At 43.3% G+C, this 6,351-nt stretch overlaps 1 protein-coding gene across 1 annotated transcript in view; it reads left to right on the top strand.

The window, feature by feature from the left end:
* Positions 1 to 5,728: 5,728 nt before the first annotated feature.
* srrm4 (serine/arginine repetitive matrix 4) overlaps positions 5,729 to 6,351 on the top strand; it is a 41,319-nt gene continuing 40,696 nt past the window's right edge. Inside the window, exon 1 of the mRNA XM_061818190.1 lies at positions 5,729 to 6,002. The gene's annotated coding sequence lies outside the window, so the exon portion shown is untranslated. The remainder of the gene's footprint in view (positions 6,003 to 6,351) is intronic.

Here is a 6,351-nt window from a genome sequence, read left to right as displayed (position 1 = left end):
TGTTTATCTGACCTCACTGAGAGAACTTTTATTATAACCTTGGATTATGCACCTCGAATGTTTATGCAGTAATATGGTGTGCCTCAGGGTTGAATGTTATAGGCTTTAGAGAGAAAAACCTTGAACACCACCCCAGAACTGAACAATAACAGGAGAATGCAGCAACCAACTGCCGCCCTCCCAGCACACCCACCCTGAAGAGCTGGAGAATGAATGTATGTTTAGGTAACATTCTTATTTATTAAGACCTTCAACTTAAGGAAGAAATACCTCGAACCCGTGGGATAGCTTGGAATCATTTTATTTGTCATGCATGGGAGCAATTACATTGCCAGATAATTTGATTTCTGCTGCTGCAACTCGGTCTCTCTTTGTTGTGCAGCATTGCATCATTCATCCCAATTTGTCACCTTTCTCCACAAGTCCCGGGCCTCCAACTATTCCTTCGGGAAGTGTCTCGGATAGGGCCAGGATGATGCCGGATGATGGAGGGGCACCGGAACGTCTGCCCTTGGCCTCTGCACTGGTCCTTATCGTGGTTAAGATGAGCGCACAAATTACCACCGTCAACGTGATCGACAGCAACCTCGGCATGGTCAGTGGACCTTTAGGGGCAAAATTTGAGGCACAAACCTGAGTCGAGTACAGTACATGACCGAGACCAAATTAATAAACATTTAGTAAAGTTCTCATGAGGAATTTCATTGTATTAATGATGAAGGACAAAACCTTGACTGTTTTATTAATGATATCGGCATTATAGGATATTCTATTTTACGAAGCCACCAACTGAGGCAAGTTAATCTTTTCTTTCCTCTTGTCAGTGTAGTGCCTCTTTAGTGTGATACTATGACAAGAGGTGGCTAACCGGCATTCTATCCTCCATTATGCTTTTACTCTTGCGCAATTATTCAATGTCCAAAAATCTCTAAAAATTATACATTTGCATATCTTGAGATAACCAAGCTCCAAATATAAAATGCCCACTTTCACCTTAAATTGAAGAGGGAAGAAGGTTGAGGGTCGTGTTCACTTGTCCGAGTATCAGCAAAGTCTTCACGCGGTCGTCGTCGTCACCCAACACAGACCTCACTAGCTTGCCTTAGTTTGTCGCTAGCGTCCAAGCAAAGCCTGTTTTTATAGGCTAACTCCACCCAGACACGGTGTAATTTGGGTAGTCCACCCAAACAACACACAATCACAGTTGACTTTCAACAGTCCTTGTTGAACCCGTTGGTCAACTTCGATAAAAGTCCGGTGATAACGTTCCATTTTTTTTCAAGTAAATGGCAACAAGTCCCTCCCTCTCTTCCTTATCAAAAATTCTTTGCAATTAGGTACAAAAAAATTATTTTCTATGTCATTGATTTTTTCTCTCTCTGGATAATAAATTTACAAAAGTATTTCTAGTTCACAAATCAACAGAACTAATTAAAATTATTTTTCCAAAAGAAGATCAATTCAACACAGTTTATAGGGCCACTGACATCCCAATATACATTTTAAAATAGATATTGTTATGAAAACTACATATATTATTCACTTCAATGTCTATACAAAATAAAAAAAGAGCAGAGAGCGTGTCATTAATTTGCAAAGTTGCAGAAGTGTCACTCGACATCCCAGTGGCGGCCATATTGCCTGCATTTGCAGATGTCACACTGGGACATTCGCCATAGAAAACACGGAGTGGCACCTGCTATAGGAAAGGAACAAGATGATATGCGGATCACTTCTAACTAACAACACAATTCCCAACAGTGTGTATGTCAGTATGTAGTGTACTCAGGAGGACACTTCAGGGGTGCCCAGACATCGGTGGCCTGTGGGGTGGAGCTCCTTTCTCCTCCCGCACATGGACAAACCACGTCCCCGCCCGAACCACCTCCATGTCAGAGCTCATGCCCCGGCCACAAACCACACACATTGCGCCGTCCAATGGTGAGCGGCATCCTTTATACAGCATGACTATGAAAGTGCCAAGTCCCCACGTTTAATGAAATGCCGGCGTCCGTCAGCCAATCAGATTGCAGTGATGTCACGGCCCTCGTCTGCCTGGGACTCGGTCGGAAGAGGTTCTGAGGACGGCTGCTTTTGAAACCTCAGTCGGCCTCTCAAATGCTCCCCACAAATGTTTACCCAACCTCACTGAGAGAACTCTTATTATAATCTTGGATTATGCACCTCGAAAATCGATGCAGTAATATGGTGTGCCTCAGGGTTGAATGTTCGAGGCTTTAGAGAGAAATACACTGAACCAAAGTCTGAACACCACCCCAGAACCGGACAATCGGAGGAGAATGCAGCGACCAACTGCCGCCCTCCCAGCATGTTTATGTAGCATTCTTATTCACTAAGAGCTTTCATTTAAGGAAGAAATACCTCAAACGTGTTTGATAGTTTGGAATAATTTTATTTGTCATGTATGGAAGCAATTACATTGCCAGACAATTTGATTTCTGCTGCTGGAACTCGGTCTCTCTTTGTTGTGCAGTATTGCATCATTCATCCCAATTTGTCTGCTTTCTTCACAAGTCCCGGGCCTCCGCCTACTGCTTCGGGAAGCGTCTCGGATTGGGCCAGGATGTTTGTGCCTGGTGGAAGGCCACTGGAACGTCTGCCCTTGGCCTCTGCAATGGTCGTCATCGTCGTTAAGATGAGCGCACAAATGACCACCGTCAACGTGATCGACAGCAACCTCGACATGGTCGGTGGACCTATATGGTACAGTACATGACCGAGACCAAATTAATAAACATTTAGTAAAGTTCTCATGTAGAATTTCATTGTATTAATGATGAAAGACAAAACCTTGACTGTTTTATTAATGATATCGGCATAATAGGATATTCTATTTTACGAAGCCACCAACTGAGGCAAGTTAATCTTTTCTTTCCTCTTGTCAGTGTAGTGCCTCTTTAGTGTGATACTATGACAAGAGGTGGCTAACCGGCATTCTATCCTCCATTATGCTTTTACTCTTGCGCAATTATTCAATGTCCAAAAATCTCTAAAAATTATACATTTGCATATCTTGAGATAACCAAGCTCCAAATATAAAATGCCCACTTTCACCTTAAATTGAAGAGGGAAGAAGGTTGAGGGTCGTGTTCACTTGTCCGAGTATCAGCAAAGTCTTCACGCGGTCGTCGTCGTCACCCAACACAGACCTCACTAGCTTGCCTTAGTTTGTCGCTAGCGTCCAAGCAAAGCCTGTTTTTATAGGCTAACTCCACCCAGATACGGTGTAATTTGGGTAGTCCACCCAAACAACACACAATCACAGTTGACTTTCAACAGCCCTTGTTGAACCCGTTGGTCAACTTCGATAAAAGTCCGGTGATAACGTTCCATTTTTTTTCAAGTAAATGGCAACAAGTCCCTCTCTCTCTTCCTCATCAAACATTATTTCCAATGAGGTACAATAAAAATTTATTTTCTATGTCATTGATTCTTTCTCACTCTGAATAATAAATTTAAAGTATTTCTATTTCACAAATTAACAGAACTTAATTAAATATTTTTTTTCCAAAAAAGATAAATTCAGCACAGTTAATAGGGCCACTGACAACCAAGTATACATTTTAAAATAAATATTGTTATGAATACTACATATATCATTCACTTCAATGTCTACCCCCCACCCCCCCCCCCAAAAAAAAAAAAAGAAAAAAAGAGCAGCGAGCGTGTCATTAATTTGCAAAGTTGTACAAGTCTCACTCGACATCCCAGTGGCGGCCATATTGCCTTCAATGTCATTTGCAGATGTCACACTGGGACATTCGCCATAGAAAACACGTAGTGGCACCTGCAATGGGCGAGGAACAAGAGACATTTTCAGAATTTTGCGACACCCCTTCTGACACGGGTGCTCTTTTCGAAGAAGAGAACATCTCAATCGCGTGAAGTGACTGGGGCAATATTACGCTATCGTTTTGAGCCATATTTTGATGATATTCAGATCACTTCTAACTAACGACAGACTTCCCAGTATGTACCGTACTCAGGAGGACCCATGCCGGGCGAAGTAACTACTTCAGGGGTGCCCAGACACCGGTGGCCTGTGGGGGGGAGCTCTTTTCTCCTCCCGCACGTGGCCAAACCACCTCCCCACCTGATCCACCTCTGTGTCAGGGCTAATGCTCACCCGGGCGGCGGCAAAAGAACAACACGGGCCCGCGCGCATCGACACATTTAGCACCCCTGATTTAGATATGCGGAGCTTTTCTTACGTTGTGAGAGAAGGATTACGTTGGAAAAAAAGAAAAAAGAAAATAAACCGTCTGTCACAGAGATGTTTATGTAGGTTAATGTGTGGCCGCAACATGCATCCGTGTACAGGGGCTGAAGCCTTTCCCAGCGGTTTATTTTCTTTTTTTAAATACGCGTTGCACTCATTTGAGAAGAATGCATATTTTTTTTAAAAAGATATGTAGAGGTTTACGAAGTTTAACGTGTGGCCCCAACACGCTTCCTTGTACAAGGAGGTGACTTGCTGTCTTTTATTCCCAATCATAGTTAATAAATGCGAGTTTGTGTAAAAGCAGGGGTCATTTATTTAAATATTGGTATTTGTATTGAAAAAATCTGAGTGGTTCCATCACTACGGGATTTATTCTTGATTGAGAACAAATCCAGCAACAACGTATTTGTATGCGTCCAGACGTTTCTACGCTTTCAAACTCTTCCATGTAAATCTCGACGATTTACTCACCAGATACATGTGTCGATCCAGTCGTCCAAGACAAGCGGAACCGGGTTAACAGTCCACTTTCTTATCAGCGAAAACATTGACTTCGGCATTAAATATGAGTCCTCGATGCCAAGTCTCTCTAATTTTTCCACGTACCTTAGTTTATTATCACCTTCTAAATGCTTAATAGTGTCGGACAAAACTCTGAGCGTCGTGCTATGAGACATATTTTCGTGTCGTCTCCAACTAACTTCGCATTGAAGAATGCTTTGTTAGACCGGCAATATGGCCAGTCACGTAACTTTAGAGACGTAGGTGCACGAGCTCAATTGCATAAAACTGAAATGTTCGTTAAATACTCTGACCGTCTCAACAAAGGCCATCGAGTTTTGGATGTGTTGTAGCATATTGTGGACCGAAGGTTATTTAATTGGCTGCAATCTGCAACATTCCGGGTGTGATACACATTTTTAATTGCGGCAAAACCAGTTGCATGAAAACAGTCGCCAAACCACGCACATTGCGCGACAGTTCGGCGTCGTCTAGCGGTGAGCGGCATCCTTTAAACGACATGTCTATGAAAGTGCCAAGTCGCCGCGTTTAATGAAATGCCGACATCCGTCAGCCAATCAGATGCCAGTGATGTCACGGCCCGCTTCGGCCTGGGAATTGGAACTCGGTCGGAAGAGGTTCTGAGGACCGCTGCTTTTGAAACCTCAGTCGCCCTCTCGGATGCTCCACACAAATGTTTATCTGACCTCACTGAGAGAACTTTTATTATAACCTTGGATTATGCACCTCGAATGTTTATGCAGTAATATGGTGTGCCTCAGGGTTTAATTTTATAGGCTTTAGAGAGAAAAACCTTGAACACCACCCCGGAACCGGACAATAGGAGGAGAATGCGGCAACCAACTGCCGCCCTCCCAGCATGTTTATGTAGCATTCTTATTTACTAAGAGCTTTGAATTCAGGAAGAAATACCTCAAACCCGTGTGATAGCTTGGAATCATTTTATTTGTCATGCATGGGAGCCTTTACATTGCCAGACAATTTGATTTCCACTGCTGGAACTCTGTCTCTCTTTGTTGTGCAGTATTGCATCATTCATCCCAATTTGTCAGCTTTCTCCACAAGTCCCGGGACTCCACCTATTCCTTCGGGAAGTGTCTCGGATTGGGCCTGGAAGATTCCGCCAGGTGGAGGGATACGGGGACGTCTGCGCCGGACCTCTGCACCGGTCGTCGGTGTGGTTAAGATGAGCCCACAAATGACCACCGTCAACGTGATCTTCAGCAGCCTCGACATGGTTGGTTGACCTTTAGCGGCAAAATTTGAGGCGCAAACCTGAGTCGGGTACAGTACATGACAAAGATCACATTCATAAACATTTATTGAAGTCCTCATTTGGACTCTCATTGTATTAATGATGAAAGAGAAAGCCTTGACTGTTAGATTAATGATATCTGCATAATAGGATATTCTATTTAATGAAGCGACTGACTGATGTAAGTTCATCTTTTTTTGAGTATTCTCATTGTAGCACCTCTTTAGTGTGTGTTACTATGACAAGAGGTGGCCAACCTAAGTTATGTCCTCCATTGGGCTTTTATCCATCCATCCGTTTCCTCAGCCACATATCCTCGTGAGGATCGCGG

This window comes from Syngnathoides biaculeatus, chromosome 4, assembly GCF_019802595.1.
Source record: "Syngnathoides biaculeatus isolate LvHL_M chromosome 4, ASM1980259v1, whole genome shotgun sequence".
In the NCBI taxonomy this organism is placed as follows: Eukaryota; Metazoa; Chordata; class Actinopteri; order Syngnathiformes; family Syngnathidae; genus Syngnathoides; species Syngnathoides biaculeatus.
The sequence above is the reverse complement of the archived record's forward strand: the minus strand, read 5'-3'. Positions and strand labels throughout refer to the sequence as shown.